This window comes from Canis lupus, chromosome 18 (assembly GCF_011100685.1).
Source record: "Canis lupus familiaris isolate Mischka breed German Shepherd chromosome 18, alternate assembly UU_Cfam_GSD_1.0, whole genome shotgun sequence".
NCBI classification, from domain to species: domain Eukaryota; kingdom Metazoa; phylum Chordata; class Mammalia; order Carnivora; family Canidae; genus Canis; species Canis lupus.
This window is the reverse complement of record NC_049239.1, coordinates 12437983-12454550: the sequence shown is the minus strand read 5'-3', so window position 1 is coordinate 12454550 and position 16568 is coordinate 12437983. Positions and strand designations below refer to the sequence as shown.

General features: G+C 50.3%; 1 protein-coding gene across 1 annotated transcript in view; it reads right to left on the bottom strand.

Moving 5' to 3' along the window:
• The window catches only part of NRCAM (neuronal cell adhesion molecule), a 275473-nt gene extending 259285 nt beyond the window's left edge, over positions 1-16188 (bottom strand). The window contains 1 exon segment of the mRNA XM_038562686.1: positions 16093-16188. The gene's annotated coding sequence lies outside the window, so the exon portion shown is untranslated.
• Positions 16189-16568: the final 380 nt, after the last annotated feature.

The window sequence follows — 16568 nt, the reverse complement described above, 5'->3', positions numbered from 1 at the left end:
CATATTGTATGATTCCATTAATGTGAAATGTCCAGGGGCACCTGGGTGGCTCAGTGGTTGAGTGTCTGCCTTTGGCCCAGGGCGTGATCTCAGGGTCCTGGGATCGAGTCCCGCATCGGGCTCCCTGCAGGGATCCTGCTTCTCCCTTGGCCTGTGTCTGTGCCCCTCTCTGTGTGTCTCTCATGAATAAATAAGTAAAATCTTTTTTAAAAATTATGTAATGTCCGGGAAAGGCAAATTCATGGAGAAAGAAGGCAGATCACTGGTTGGCTTGGAGCAGAAGAATGGTCTCACTTACAGAAGGCCTCAAAGGACATTTTGAGGGAAAGATGAAAATGTTCAAAACGAGACTGTGGTAACAGTTGCCGTATGAGCTTCCTATGCTATGCAACAAGTTACCATGAACCCAGAGGCTTGCTACACACTTGCTGATGATCTCACAGTTTCTCCCAGATCAGCAGTCGAGTATGGCTGGACTGAGTTTATCAAAGCACGGGTCAGCCTGCTTTCTCATCTGGAGCCTGGGGTCCTTTCCAGGCGCCTTCAGGTTTTGGCAGAACCCAGGTCCTTGTGCTTGAAGGACTCCTGCTACCCTTTTCCGTAAGTCATTCACAACATGGAAGGAAGTTTCCTCAAGGACAACCGGGGAGCATCTCCTAACTGTCGCTTTTGAATGGCTTATGCCTGATTAGGTCAGGCCAGCCAGCATGATCTCCCCCTCCAGAAACTCAGAATCGACTGGTTTGGGACCTTCACCTTCACCATATGATATACCTGATGACGGGGGTACCATTCCATCATAGTCACAGGTCCCACTCACATTTAAGGGAGGGTATTACACAGGATATGTATCCAGGAGAAAGAATCTTAGAGGCAATCTTAGAGATCTGCTTTTCACAACTGTGCAATTTACAAATTTATTTTTTAAAAAATCACTGAATTAGGGAGGCCATGGGTGGCTCAGCAGTTGAGCATCTACCTTTGGCTTAGGGCATGATCCTGGGGTTCTGGGATCGAGTCCCACATCGGGCTCCCTGCGAGGAGCCTGCTTCTCCCTCTGTCTGTGTCTCTGCCTCTCTCTGTCTTCCATAAATAAATAAAAAATAAAATCTTTAAAAAAATCACTGAATTATATACTTTCCACGGGTAGACTTTACGATGTGTGTTCCACCTCAATACAGATATAAAAATAAAATGTCACAGAAAACAAAAAGTTGAACATAGTACCACAATTCTATTTTTCATTTGGGCTACATTTTTTTTTAGATTAAGTGACCTAAGCCTCTCTTTTCTAGGAAATGATTCAACAGAAAAATTTTTCCCAATGTATTGACCAGGCTCTTTGTAATGTTACACCAATTAACTCACAGCAACCACTTCGCACAAACACACAGTCAACTTTTCCCTAGTTGGGTTTTATTCCTCTGTCAGCTTTGTTAGCAATGAATAGAGGCTCACTTAAATTCAAAGACTTCGGATTTTCCAAAGAGAGAGTAGGGTTACCTCCCCACAAGAGTTTCCACACTCTGATTTCTCCACCAGGGAGTGGCTCCATTTTCAGTTTCCCTCAAAAAAAAATACAAGCAACAATGTTTAGTCACATGAAGCTTCCATTTTGCCAGCTGCATACTTCCTAAAATTTCATTCACCCAAAGGCCAGGAACTGTGAGTTCTGGAGCTCTTTATGGTGTCCTGGGAACAACTTTGAAGTCTGGCCACTCATGGAATTTTGTGTGTGAACTGCTGCCTGAAACTAAATGTTTCCTAACTTTGGTCTATTCCGAGAACCTTTGCCTTTACATAAAGCCTTGCTGTGTAAAAAACACAGCAAGCCTGTGTAATTCTACTTCGGGTGCTATCTTGCCACCATGATGCATTGCAAACTCCCTAAGGGGATGCCCAACCATGTCAACTGGACGGTTATCTTGCAGGTTTGTTGTTCTCAAGTAGAAACTTAACTGTTACCATGGAAATAAAACACAAAAGGAGCTGTCCATACTGGAAAATAAAAACTGCTTAGAATTCTCCTTCAAAAGTTTTATATCAAATGTGGAAGAAACTAGGGGCGCCCGGGTGGCTCAGTCGGTTAAGCGTCCAACTCTTGATTTCGGCTCAGGTCATGATTTCCTGGGTCATGAGATCAAACCCCATGTGGGCTCAACAGTCAGCAGGAAGTCTGCTTGCAGATTCTCTTCCTTTGGCCCTCTCCCTCACTTGCACATGCGTACACACGTGCATGCCCCCTCTCAAATAAATAAAGAAATCTTTAAAAAAAAAAAAAGAGTGGAAGAAACTCATAATCTGTTTTTGTGAAAATAAAAATCTTTCTTGGGAATATGCCAGTTATCATTCTATACATCACATGTGTAAGCAAATTTTTAAAAGTAATAATTTACATATATATTTTTTAATTAGAGTACTTTTTCTTTGGGAATCCTATTGATGAAAATGGCCACAGTGTCGGGTCACTTGGAGAATCTTCAAAACTTCATTCAATTATTCAGGATGCTGGAATGTGCTATAGATCTATCTACCTTAAACTAAATAGCATCTTCAAGAGTGGACCAATGCTCTTGCCTATGTATCATTTCTAAGAGAAACAAAAATCTCTCTTAGAAGTCTGGGTCATAATCTAACACTCACAGCGTATGGAAACTAAAGTTCCATTTCTTGTCATTTCTCGCAGAAGGATAACATAGCAGCTCGTGGGGGTCAAGACTAAGGGGCAGGGGCCAGACCTTGGGTTAGAATCCCAGTCGTGCAACCCAAAAGCGGCGCTATTTTGACCCATTCCTTAAACTCCATAAGCCTCGGTTTCCTTGCCTACAAAATGGGCATAATAACATAAAGTAGGGGTTTGGCAAATATGACCCACAGGCCAAATCTGGGCACTATCTATTTTGTAAAGAAAGTTTTATGAAGACATGGAAATGTCCATTCATTTATATTGCCTATGACTGTCTGAGGAGGGATGAAGTGACCCACAAATACAAGCAACAATGTTTACAAGCACAAAGTTTCAAATATTTATTCCCCGGTCCTTTACCCCCCCCCCCTAAAAAAAGAAAAAGTGCTAGCCTCTGACATAAAGGGTGGCTGTGAAGATCAAATGAGATAATTCACAGAAGGTGCTCCATGCAGTCAACCAACCAGTAAATGCTGTGAATTACTCACTATTAGGAAAGCTGTAAGCTCATCGTGATCTCATTTCCCAAAATTCCGGGAGGCCTCTTCCTATGTTACCACCTCAGCACGAGCCTGCCCAGGAAGTGGGGGCTCGGGGTCAGGGGGCTCGGCCCCTTGCGGGGCCGGGGGTGGCTGAGGCGGTGCAGGGACAGGCCGTGCTGTGCAGCTGTCAGAGCGGGGCAGGGGGCCTGCGGGCCACAGGCAGCAGCTGCCACGACTCATCCATCTCAAGTAACTGATCCTCCCCCCGCCCGTCCTTGATGCACGATCTCTTGGTCACAGGTGTGTGACACGTGCAGATTCATCACCGGCCCCGCTCCTAACCGCGTGGGGGACACGGGAGGACGGGCGGGTGGGACGGGGACCCGAGCAGAGCCCCTTTCCGTTGTCTGCCACGGTCACTGCCTTCCCCGGACAGATTCTGCTTGTCCGGAGCCGGAAACTGTTCAGCGTGAGTCGCCTCTACTGATCGAGGCTCAGTGTGCAAATTAATGAAACGCATCTAAAGCCGGTCCTTTCTCCTGGGCCTGGCGCTGCGAGCTCACTGACCAGCACGTCTGCAAATCGACTCTGCTCAACGCCTCCTGCTACAGTGGGTCCCTCAAACCTTTCAAACAACCTTCACAAAGCTGTCTTTTAAGGCAAATATTTAAAACATCTGAAGAGGGATGCCTGGGTGGCTCAGCGGTTGAGTGCCTCCCTTCGGCCCAGGGCGTGATCCTGGAGTCCCGAGATCGAGTCCTGCATCGGGCTCCCTGCAAGGAGCCTGCTTCTCCCTCTCCCTCTGCCTCTTTCTCTGTGTCTCTCATTAACAAATAAATAAAATATTTTTTAAAAAATAAAACATCTAAAGAGTTGGGACACCCAGGTGGTTGAGTGTCTGCCTTCGGCCCAGGGCGTGATCCCAGGGTCCTGGAATCGAGTCCCATGTCGGGCTCCCCACAGGGAGCCTGCTTCTCCCTCTGCCTGTGTCTCCGCCTTTCTCTCTCATGAATAAATAAATAAAATCTTACAATGTAGACCTTACTATTGCATTCTTTTTTTATTTTATTTATTAATGAGAGACACACACAGAGAGAGAGAGAGAGAGTCAGAGACACAGGCAGAGGGAGAAGCAGGCTCCATGCAGGGAGCCCAACGTGGGACTCGATCCTGGGTCTCCAGGACCAGGCCCCGTGCTAAACCACTGAGCCACCTGGGCCGCCCCCCCCCCCCCATCTTCCTTATCCACTCATCCACTTAGGCAGCTTCCATACCATGGCTACTGTGACTAATGCTGCAGTGAACACGGGAGTGCAGATATATCTTCGAGATGCTGTTTTCATAATTTCATGCCTGGATTCTGTACGGTTATCATCTGCTTCCTGGTTTTAAATTAGGCACTTGAGCGGGCAGGTAAAATCATCCAATCCAAAAAAAGTACCTTTTGTAAAACTGCAGCCGCAGAGCATTAAGTGACATCATTGTGACCAAAAAGAGGGGGCTGCTGGCTCATAGGGCCATTCTATTTCTAATGTTTTCAGCAACTTGCATACTGTGTTCCACAGGGCTGCGTAGCTGCTATCTTGAAGTACCTACCTCTCCTCTGATGCACGAAGGAACAGAATTAAAACAGTGATCCACACACAGACCTGCTCACAAGCTTCGTGGCACGTGTTTCTCTGTATCCATCCTCTGAGCATATGCCCTGTGTGAGCTGGATGAGTTTAATATATTAAAATGGTTTCATGCTTTATTGGTTTGTGGGGCTGCTAGTTAGTCATGGCTGACACAGAAGATTACTGACTGTCCTCTTGAAAATTATGAATAGGCTATGGCTTCAAATAAAACACAATTAGATTTCAAAAGACTATTAATAACACTGAAATACAACTGGAAAAAAGAGTTACCAGATTTACATCCTTTTTCTTTTTTTTTTTTTTTTATCACATTGGCTTAATCTGACTTTTGCATATACACCCGTTGTTGAAGGTTAGGAACGAGGTTTGTGTTTCTGGAACACGGTCCCACCGTGCAGCATTGAAAAGGGTATTAATCTCTCAGATTGCACAGTGAGACTTTGATCTCTTCAGAATCAAGCAGATGCAGTTATTGATAAGGATGCCTGATACGTCCCGCTTTTTGAAGCAAATCTGAGAGAATGTCATGGAATATCACAGCAGCTGCATTCTCCCTAAAGAACGGACACCGATGCCATCCTTCTCTCAGTACTTTCATTTTTTTAAAAGCTTCTATGTATTTATTTGACAGACAGCGACAGGGAGGGAGCACAAGCAGGAGGAGCAGCAGAGGCAGAGGGAGAAGCAGGCCCCCCCCCCCGCCCCGCTGAGCTGGGAGCCCGAGGCGGGACTCGATCCCAGGACCCTGGATCATGACCTGAGCCAAAGGCAGATGCTGAACTGACTGGGCCACCCAGATGCCCCAGGACGTTCATATTTATCTGGATCTTTCACCTCTTGTGAGGTAGCGCTGGGTGGTGAAAAAGTTCGTGGTTTGGGCTGCATTTCCTAAAGGGAGAAAAGTGCGCAAACAAATTTTCCCAGGCTGAGGCTCCTCGGTGCGGGCAGAGCAGCAGCTACTTCTCCATTTGTAATGAGTGATGCATGTCACATGGAATGTTCCTTTGCCGTTCTCTGCATCCCGCTCGGCCGCCCTGACCCCACCTCCGCAGAGCCCACCGGCCCGTGGCAGGGCCCGCTTCCTCGCACCCGCGGCCCGGAGTTAGGAGGGAGGCCGCCGCCGGGCGGGCAGCGAGGAGAGGGCGGCTGCCGTCTACGCAGCTGCCGCCTAGTGCTCCGGATCCACTCCGCCCACCAGCCTTCCCGGGCCCATGCACCTCACTTTTGATTTCTTCAAATCCGGGCCCTGGGCAGCAACCTTGGGAAATGACTAAGTCAATCAGCGCAGCCGCCCAAAGGCCTCCGGAGGGAGGTGACAAAGCGCCGGCTTCAGACCAGAAGGGAAAGGAGAGGGATCCCTGAGTGGCTCAGCGGTTTGGTGCCTGCCTTCAGCCCAGGGCATAATCCTGGAGACCCAGGATCAAGTCCCACATCAGGGTCCCTGCATGGAGCCTGCCTCTCCTCTGCCTGTGTCTCTGCCTCTCTCCCTCTCTCCCTCTCTCTCTCTCTCTGAATGAATAAATAAAAATCTTTTTTTTTAATTTTTTTTTATTTATTTATGATAGTTACAGAGAGAGAGAGAGAGAGAGAGGCAGAGACACAGGCAGAGGGAGAAGCAGGCTCCATGCACCGGGAGCCCGATGTGGGATTCGATCCCGGGTCTCCGGGATCACGCCCTGGGCCAAAGGCAGGCGCCAAACCGCTGCGCCACCCAGGGATCCCAATAAATAAAAATCTTAAAAAAAAAAAAAAAAAAAAGAAGAAGAAGAAGAAAGGAGAGGGCCCGTGCAAATCTGAAATCCTCTGCAGCGAGAGCAAAGGTAGAAAATTACAGAGCAACTCCTCAGGGTCACGGGGATGTCATTTCGGGCTTTACAGCAGCAATTTAAAAAAATGGTACCCTTCTGGATTGAATGATTGCACCTGCCCGCTCGAAGGCCCGATTTAGAACCAGGAAGCCGATGACAATCATACGGGACCCAGGCACGGAATTATGAAGGTTTCATTTCCCACGGTCTAGACTTGGTCTGTATCTTCAACCCACGGCACGGACAAAACTCCCGATGTTCTCCCACGGGAGATCCACTTGACATTCTGCAGTATCCACGTCCCCGGTCGGTCGTTCCGCATCCAGTCACTGTCGTACCCGGGCCCACTCGCGTGTGTACCACCACGCACACCCAGAGATGCAGCGCGGGCTCCTCGTGGAACACAACGGGCATGGATTTCCACGCTGGGAAGCTGGGCAAAGCTGCCAGATTCTACCGAGAGCAAGGCCAAAACTGCCTTTCTCACCTGGATGACTATTCTGTTCTCTGTTTTGTTTTCTCGTGAGAGACTTGGCCTCTCAATGCTATCTGCAGCGACTATCAAGTACTTTCGTACAATTGAGGTTCTTCTCTTCATCTACCACCTGTCCACCTCTTTGCAGATTTTTATTTAGCCTTATTTGATGGGGTTTCACTTGGTGTCAATGACGCTATGCTCTGCCGGTGGACAGAACAACCCGCCTACTCTGATAGCCCCGAGCTGTGCCTGAACTTTGCTACGTTACATTCATCATATAAACCTTGTGCCAAGGGAAGGATCCTGTTTAACACACATAATCATCCCAAATGTGTTGGGCAACTTCACATTTTCATAGACCTAGGCTTCTCAAGCTGGGGCCATCTGTATATAAGGGAACAAAGTTGCCGGAGCCATGAGACGATCTAAGAATTTTACTGGGATGCTCAAAGAATACTAGCTTTGACTCTTGGTCAATTCTTTTCAGTGTATATGTATGATCATATTTCATTTTTGCAGAGTGATTTGTAAGTCATTTCTATTTCATGATGTCAAGTGACTTCAAGGACCTGAAGTACCACAAGAAAGTCTCTTTAAAGTACTTCATATTGGGGGCACCTGGGTGGCTCAGTCGGTTAAGCGCCTGCCTTCAGCTCAGGTCATGATCTCAGGGTCCTGGGCTCCAGCCTCGCGTTGTCCACTGTCAGGCTCCCTGCTCAGCGGGGCGTCTGCTTTCTCCCTCTCCTTCTGCCCCTCCCCACTCAGATAAATAAATACAATCTTTAAAAAAAATAAAGTATTTCATATTGGATGCTACGACATGGAGACTATTCTCCATTGGCCAAGAAGTCATCGTCAACATATTTATCCTCGTCCCTTTCTCTTTCTTGCAGATTTGAAGTTATTACCTTTACAGTGGTGGTCTTTGCTGTCACCTCATCATTTAAAGTCTCCCTGGCTCCTTGGGCCATAGGACACTTCTCCTGGATGTCACAGTCCTCATTACCCACCTGAGCCTTGCCACCATCTGAATCCCTCACCCTCCCTGATCTCTGCTCTTTCAGCCCCAGTCCCAGCAAACAAATCTGACCCTGACCTCACTGACTCCCTGCTGCCTAATGGGTCCCCTCCTGCTCCTGGGACAGCAATCAACCCTTGATATATTTTACCTTCCACTCTAATTGGGCATCAAGATAACTATTACTAGAAACATACAGCCATGGAGTTTTTTAAACCCTCTTCCGGCTATTAAAAGGCAAGTTACCTTAAAATTTGTGAGAGATATGAAGCATTATCACGATTTACATGAAACACAAAATGTAATACAAAATAAGTTATTATAATCAATTCTGAAGCAAATTTGCTTTTGCTTATATCACAGTGTTAATTACCTCTAAATATCTCCTATTGTTTATACTGTTGCCAGGTCAATGTCATTTCTCTCCGAGTAGAAATATGTGAATGTATTAAATGCGTCTAAAACATGGCTTTGGGCCATCATGCTACCAACATGAGAGCAAAAAACCATGGCATCGAGTCATTCAAATGGTCAAACCCACCGAAGCACGATTTTTCCAGTTATGCTTTCGGGGAACACCGGGAGGCATTTGAAAGTACCCCAAATTATTTTCTATTTCACTGCCCTCTCTGGTAGGGCCACCCCATAGCTGTTCTATCACTCCGGTCGTACGCACAGCCAACTCCTCTTTCTGGAACATTGTACATCGGCCGCTGCCTCCCCAACCGAATGGGGAAAACACGCACCCCACGAAAAACTCCAGTGGCAAACCTAGGGGCCCCCTGCCCAGGAAGTTGCCCTCAGCTTCGCAGATCCACTCCAATGGGGGGGCACCACTGATGAGTCCGTGCCTCGGGTGGCCTGATGCTGTCGCAGACCCCAACACCCCATGGTCAACACCCGCACCCGCGATGAGGTTCTACGCGGGAAGCAGGCTGGGCACTCCTGCCTTATCCCAGGAGATCCTGGACCGGGGGGGGGGGGGGGGGGGGGGGGGGAGCGCGGGGGGAAGCAGCCAGAAGGGGGGCCCCAGCTGCCCGTGAGCCTACTACTCCAGACCCAGGGCGGGGGGCCTGGATTCACACAGGCCTGCATCTTCGTGGGGCCGCACGGCCTCTGGTTTGCAAACTTTGGCCCGCGTGGGCCGGGCTCTGCGGATGCGCCCCCCAGCCCTGCGCTGCTGCAGCACCATCTGTCGCAGCAGCCTCCCCAGACTCAAAAATCTCAATTCCAACTCCGCTACTCGGCACTCGAGCTGAAGCTATAATTCAAATTTTGCCATGAAGCTTGAATTCCTTTTCACTGCTCTTCAACTCTGACCCAGCTTCTCCCCACCCTCCTCCCCTGAAAAGGGCCAAGACAACGGCCCAGCAAGTGGGGCAGGCAAAACAGGCCTCCTTTGTTCACTTTTGTCCTCTTAGCTCTCTATTGAGGTGAGGGAGTGAAAGGCCGCACAGGCTTTGGAAGGCAGCCGCGCTCGCCTGCAAGCCATCCTTGCTCGGAGACCACAAAAACTCTGGGACGAAACTCTTTGCACCGTCGTCCACTTTCACCTTCCGGCTTAAGGGACCTAAGGGACAGAGAGGGGGGTTTTCTCCGTGCACCTTCCCTTGCAGAGGACGGGCCAACTGCGTGGAGCCGGAGCCTGTGGTGTGGGCCAAATCTGTGTGCCGCACATCTCCGCCACTTAAATGTCAAGGTCACCGGAGAGTGGCATGAAATTGCTTTAAAGTTGAAATTTGGAGAAAAAAGATCACTACACACTGAACACATATACTGAATTTTTTGAATGCTCTCAGCCCACTTGAGAAAGATAAATTGAATTCATTGCATATTACACAGTGGAAGACCTCCTACAGGATTCCCTTGCATTGCCTTGGGAATATGCTTTTCTGGTTACAGTGGGTTTGGAACCAACACACATGCACATCATGAAAATTTACATATACCTACGAATATATATATATCATATATATATTTATCATTGTGTGTATATATATAGAGAGAGAGACATTATTCTTTCCAGCCCTAGCACCATTTCAAAGGACTTCAGATATCTACAAATGTCACATGAAACTAATAATATCATGTTAGTTTCTAATACGAAAAACTAATAAAATGTTGTACGTCAATTATAGGTCAACTAAAAAAAGAATTTTAGAAAGGAGCCTTTCATTCTGATAGCAACTACCATTTTCATTCTGGTGTGAGCTACACAATGCTTGAATACACCGCAAAGCAAATCAGAGACCACACAAGACTAGATTTATTCGTCATTCCTGTTTTTAAAACCACATAAGCCACTTGGACAGTATGCGCAGCGGTTGAGCATTGGTATTTGTAGATTTGTTCCCTCTACCACTGTCATTTCTCATGGTCACAAGTTTTTTAGTCACTTGAGGGAAACTCTCTATCAGACTCCTAAAAACTACCTTTTTCTAATTTGAAATTCTAATCCTGTAGGCCAGTAAAATAGGTCAATTAAGTTGACACCACATCTTTTTTATTAGCTCAGCTAAGCAATTATAATTGGGTAGTGGGGGTTTATACTGTCATCTCTGAAGCTTCAATGGTAGGGAGAAACGCTTGATGCAGACCTGCACTCTACAACCCCAGCGCCTTCCTAAATAGGATATCCCTGTCTGTCTCCAGATAGGAGGTAAATCTGCTCCTGAGCTGGGTTAAGACGCTCAGGTTATCTTTTTCAGTAAAATAAAATCATACTAATATTTAATCTATCTTCAGAGCAAAATCACTTCACACAACTGCACTGTAGACATATATGCTCTATTTCAAGAAAAGAAAACCAACATGAATGTCTGTCACCAGTGCTGGCTCATCCTGGCCTATGGCACGCATGCTCCGTAGCATCCATATCATGCTTTGCACAAACTCTGAGATCAATGAGTCCTTATTAAAAACCACACATCTCCTTGTTAATAAAAATTAAACCAATAAGTTAGAAATTTTTGTGATTACTTGTTCATAATAGAGAGTATGTGAATTTGTGACTTTAAAGAGTGACAGCTGTCAGTCTTTATACCCATTGGGACGGCTAGTGTCAAGGGAGCATAAAATAAGTGCTGGTGAAGATGTGGAGAGACTGGAGCCCTAGACACTCTTGGGAATGTAACTGGCACACCTGCTATGGAAAAAAGAATGGTGCTGCCTCAGAAAATTACAACCATTACCTTACGGTCCAGAAATCCCACTTCTGGGTATGTACCCAAGAGGGTTGGGAGCAATAACTCGAAAAGATGCTTGTATACCCATGTTCATAGCAGCATTATGTACAGTAGCCAAAAACTGGAAACTGCTCAACAGATGAATTTTTTTTAAATGTTGTATTACATGCGATGCAATATTATTCAGCTTTAAAAAGGAAGTTCTGACACATGGATAAGCCTTGAAAACATTATGCTAAGTGAAATAACCCAGTCACAAAAAAAGGACAGCTACCGTGTGATGATTCCACTCATAGGAGCTCCTGAGGGTGGTCAAATTCACAAAGGAGAAAAGAGAATGATCCTTGCCAGGGGTTGGGAGGAGAAGGAATGGGGAGTTATTGTTTAATGGGTATAGAGTTTCAGTTTGGGAAGATGAGAAAAGTTCTGGAGATGGGCAGTGGTGATGGTTGCATAACATTTTGAAGTATTTAATGCCACCGTATAGTTAAAAATGGCCAGAAGAATAAATTTTATGTTATATACGTTATCACAATAAAAAAGTAGCTTAACCAAAACAGCACATTTTCTTTTTTTTTTTTTTTAAGGATTTTATTTATTTGTTTGGAGAGAGAGCACAAGCAGGGGGAGCAGTAGGGGGGAAGGGAGAAGCAGACGCCCCACAGAGCAGGTAGCCTGACACAGGGCTCAATCCTGGGACCTGAGATCATGACCTGAGCCGAAGGCAGATGCTTAACCAACTGAACCACCCAGGTGCCCCCGAAAAGATCATATTTTCTATAAATATGGCATTTGCTCCCCCATTTAAAGAAAACTTGGAAAATATTGAAAAATTGATGGTTGCTACAATCAGAGGCAGGGCCATTCCAATATTTTCCTCATAGAGCCCTGTCCCTCACATTTTGAGAGGAAAAATAAACATTCACCATTTCATTCTGGCACATTTTCCTATACTTAGAAACTTCAGACTTGATGACAAGAAAGATTTTAAAACTAACGGGGCTTCTCATTTGCCTGGTGGATGAAGGGGTGAGTAAAATAAGCCACTAGATTCTGGGCCCTAGCATCCTTAGATGTCCTCTGTCCTGACCTGGCCAAAAGGTTCAGGGTTCCTTCAGGTGGAGAAGCATGAAACATAAAAGGGAAAATACATCTAGATGTATCCAGCAGCTTTTAATCATTTTCAAATCACTTCCTCTTCACCAATCACCCCAGCACTTGAAGTCTGACCTAATGCAGTCTTTGGAGGTAAACACACAAAACTTTCTAGAGAAGAATACTATCAGAGCTCTATAGTCTAGCAAATTTGTTTTCTGTCACTTCTCAGATGGAAACCGTTCTTTGGAAATGGGGGTGCGACTCTGAAGGCTGCTGATAAAGGCAGCAAATCAGGGCTGGTATGGATTGAACTGCGAACCCCAAAATTCATACATCATGGACCTAACCCCCAATGTGACTCTATTTGGAGATAAGGCTTTGGGGGAGGTGGTAATTAAGGTTCAACGAGGTAATAAGGATGGGGTCCTTATCCAACAGGATCAGTGGCCTTCTAAGAAGAGGAAGCGAGAGATCTCTGTTCACACCTGCCAGGAAAAGCATGTATGAGCACACGGTGACAAGGTGGCCATCTGCAAGCCAGGAAGACCACCCTTGCTAGGGTCTAACCCCGCTGACACCCTGATCTCAGAATTCCAGACTCCAGAACTTAAAGAAAGTAAAGCCACCCAGTCTATGGCATTTTCTTATGGCAGCCCAAGCTGACTAAAACAAAATCCTTGTGATCTCCTGGTGAGAATCTCAGGAAAACAGCCGGGGTGTCTCAGCGCTTACCCTTAAGGGAGGGAGTAATGACTGGTAGGAGCCACAAGAGGGCTTTCACAGATGTTCGGAATGTTCTGTTCCCTGATTCGGGCACTACTTAGATCAGCGCATTGGGTGTGAGCAAGTTCATCAAGCTGTACATTAATGACGTGAAAAAAAGAGTCTGTGTTCACAAGTACACGGCACAGATGATCAAGTTAGAATTAATCTTCCTGAAGGCAGGAACTCCATTTGCTCACCCTCCATCTCCACTGCCTAGAACAGTAGGTTATACATTCAGTAAATATTTATGAATCTATCTCTCTACCAGAAAAGCTTCCCATGGGGTTCCACTAAAAGCTCCTTTGTAGATACACAATATAATGTCTGCGTATTCTATTTATATTAAGCCGATTACACAAGGAAAATTATATGTACATGAGAACATTATTTGTTTTGTTTTTGTTACTGTTTTTTTTTGGAAAGAGAGAGAGCAAGCAGGTGGCGGGGCAGAGGTAGAGAGAGAATCTCAAGCAGACTTCCCCCTGAGCAGCAGCAGAGCCTGATGCAGGGCTCGATCTCACAACCCTGAGATCATGACCTGAGCAGACACCAAGAGTCTGATGCTCAACTGACTGAGCCACGCAGATGCCTGGGGAGCCCCTGAAATGATTCTTAAGGAAGTTTTCTGCAGCCCAGGCGTACACATTCTCAGTACCCTCACGCTTCTGAAGCGCTTATACCCCCGGCTATCCCTGTCATGGTCACATCAGCCTCACAGGACGTGCCATTTCCAAAGACGACTTGCTTCTCATTTACCGTCACTGCTGCAGTAACAAAATGATGTCATGTTGGGGTACTGGCCTGCATCACTGCCCTGCATTTGGCAGCTGGGTGACCTCGCTGAGCCCCACGGTACTCATTTTGAACCTGAAGCATTTGGATACAGTGCTCCCTTGCGGCTCTAAAATTCCTGGATGATGTGAAATGTTTTGCAACTTTCCTGTAATAAAGTACAAAGCAGGTTGAAAGAAGTGACCATGAGTCAGGAGGATTAAGAGCGCACAATGAATTCACTTTTGCAGTTGGCCAATTACCATCATTCTAAAAGCTATTCCAGGAACTGCTGATTGCACTTTAGGTCAAACTCTTGTTTCTACTAGTTAATAAGGAGAATCTCTGTAAACGCACCACGCAGTCATATATGCAGGATATGGAATGCTTTCCTATTATTTTATACTAGGATCCCGTTCAAATTCAGTATCCAATTTGAGGAGTAAATCTTCTGCAGTCAAAATAGTCTACAAAGGAGATTCAGGACTGGGGAGCCTACTAGAAACGCCTGCCAAATGGAAACGTTGGCCTTTTCTTTAAAAAGAAAAAAAAAAGTCTTCTCAAAAATTGTGATGTGCCAGGAACCTCTCAGTCTCTGTAATCACAGGGGAGACCGGTCACTAAAAACAGTCCGGTGCCTGCGAGTGGCTGGGCTCACGGCGGGGCCACGCACAAGCCAGCAGGAATAAAAGGACGCGTAAAGGGACTGGAGAGGCAAACTGGGCAATAAAAGGCCCTTCCACGGTACAATCCACTGATTTACGGCACTGCCTGCCGCGGGAGGTCTGCAGGGGTCAGAATCGAATGGGCTTATAAGGCCCCTCATCGCTTGGTGGTTTTAGGCTTCCCCTAAACTAATGTGATAAGCCACCAAAAGGCCCCATTTCCAGGGTCCTGGACGGTAAAGCTGGGGCGGGGGGCGGGGGGCGCAAAATCTAACCCTCGCTCCGCCCCGCCCTGGCCCTGCGGCCTTGGGAAAGTTGCCGGACTCTGAAGTCTCCGTCTCCTGAGGTTAAGCCCAGGGCCACGCGTCCTGCACATCACATAGGAGGGCAGGTGCGCGCGGGGCGGAGGGCCACGGCCCTTGGGGTCGCGGTGGCGGCCTCCTGAGTCCCTCTCGCGCCTCCCCAAGGTCTCCCCGCTCCTGGGCGACTGCAGCCGCATTTCCACCGGGCGCCCCGGCCTCGGGGGGGGGGGGGCACCCGCAGCTCCGGCGCCCCGCAGCCCAGCGGCGCCCCCGGCGGACCGCGGCCCCGAGAGGAGGCGCCCAGCCCCGCGCGCTACCCCTGCGGGACCCGCGGCCGCCCAGCCCCGGCCGGGCCGCAGGCGGGAGGGGCTCCGCGGGGCTCCTGCGCGGGGCGGCCCGGGCGTGCGGGGGGCGGGGGCCACGCGGAGGGCGCGGCCGGGCCCGGGTCCCCGGGTCCCCGCGGGGGGGTCGCGAGCGCCCGGGGACGGCCTGGAGGCGGCCGGCGGCGCTCGGGGCGAGACGGATGCTCCGGAGCCGGCAGCGGCTCCCTCCCGCATCCTCCCGGGGGCCCGGGCGCCGAGGGCGCTGCTCCGCGTCCGCCCGGACCCCGGTGCCCGGCCCCAGCAACCCCGGGGACCCGCACCTGTGGGGCCCGCACGGCCCCGGGAAGCGCCCACCTGGCTGCCCTCGCGGCCCCTCCGCCGCCCCCGGCTCCCCGAGTCCTCCCCCGGGCGGCGGCAGCGCAGGTCGCCCGGCCCCAGCATCCGCGGCCGCCGCAGGTGTGAGCGCCGCCGAACAAAGCCCACGCCCAGCCGCGCCCGCGGGGACCCGCCGCGCCGGCCCCGCACCTGCGCTCCCCGCCGCCCGGCACCGGGCGCGACCCCGCGGCCCTGCGCGCGCCGGGGAGCCCCGGGACCCCGCACGGCTCCTCCCGGGCAGCGCGGGGCAGAAGTTGGCCGCAGGCCGCCCGACACCGGGGCCGCCGCAGCTCCGCGAGCGCGTCAGGCCTGGGCGGAGGAAGGCAGCGGGCGCCGGGGCTCGCCCTGCGGCAGGGACGGCGGCGCGGCGCTGCCAGCCCGGGGGGGAGGGGGGCGGGGAGCGACAGCCCCCCGCGCCCCCCGAGTCCCCGGAGCCCCCCGCGCACCCCGCGCCCCCCGCGCCCCCCGCGCCCCCGCCGGCGCGCCCCGGGCTACTCACGTCCTCCGCCGCCGCGTCCGTCCCCGAGCGAGCCGCGCCTCCCGCCGGCCCGGGCTCCCCTGCGTCTGAGGCTCGGGCTGCGGCGCGCGCCCCCGCCGCTCCCGCCCCCGCGCCCGCCCGCGCCCGCCCCGCGCCCGCCCCGCGCCCCGCTCTCGCTCCGCGCCGCCCGCCTCGCCGGCCTCCCCCCGCCCCGCTCTCCGCCCGGCGTCCCCCGCCCTTCCCGGGCTGGCCCGGCCCCTCCCGGCCCTGCGGCGGCGGCGGCGGCGGCGGCGGCGAACGGGCTCGGGCCGCGGGCGCCTGGACCCCGGGTGGCCCGGACCCTGGAAGCCGCCGCCCCCGCGGGCCGGGAGGTGCGCGCAGGCCGGGGTCGGGGTCGGGGCCGGGGCGGGGGCGGGGGCCGGGCCGGGCTGCAAAAGATGCGCCAGCGCACGGGAGGCTATTGGGGCGGCTCTCGTGGGGTTAGGTTTCTGGCCGAG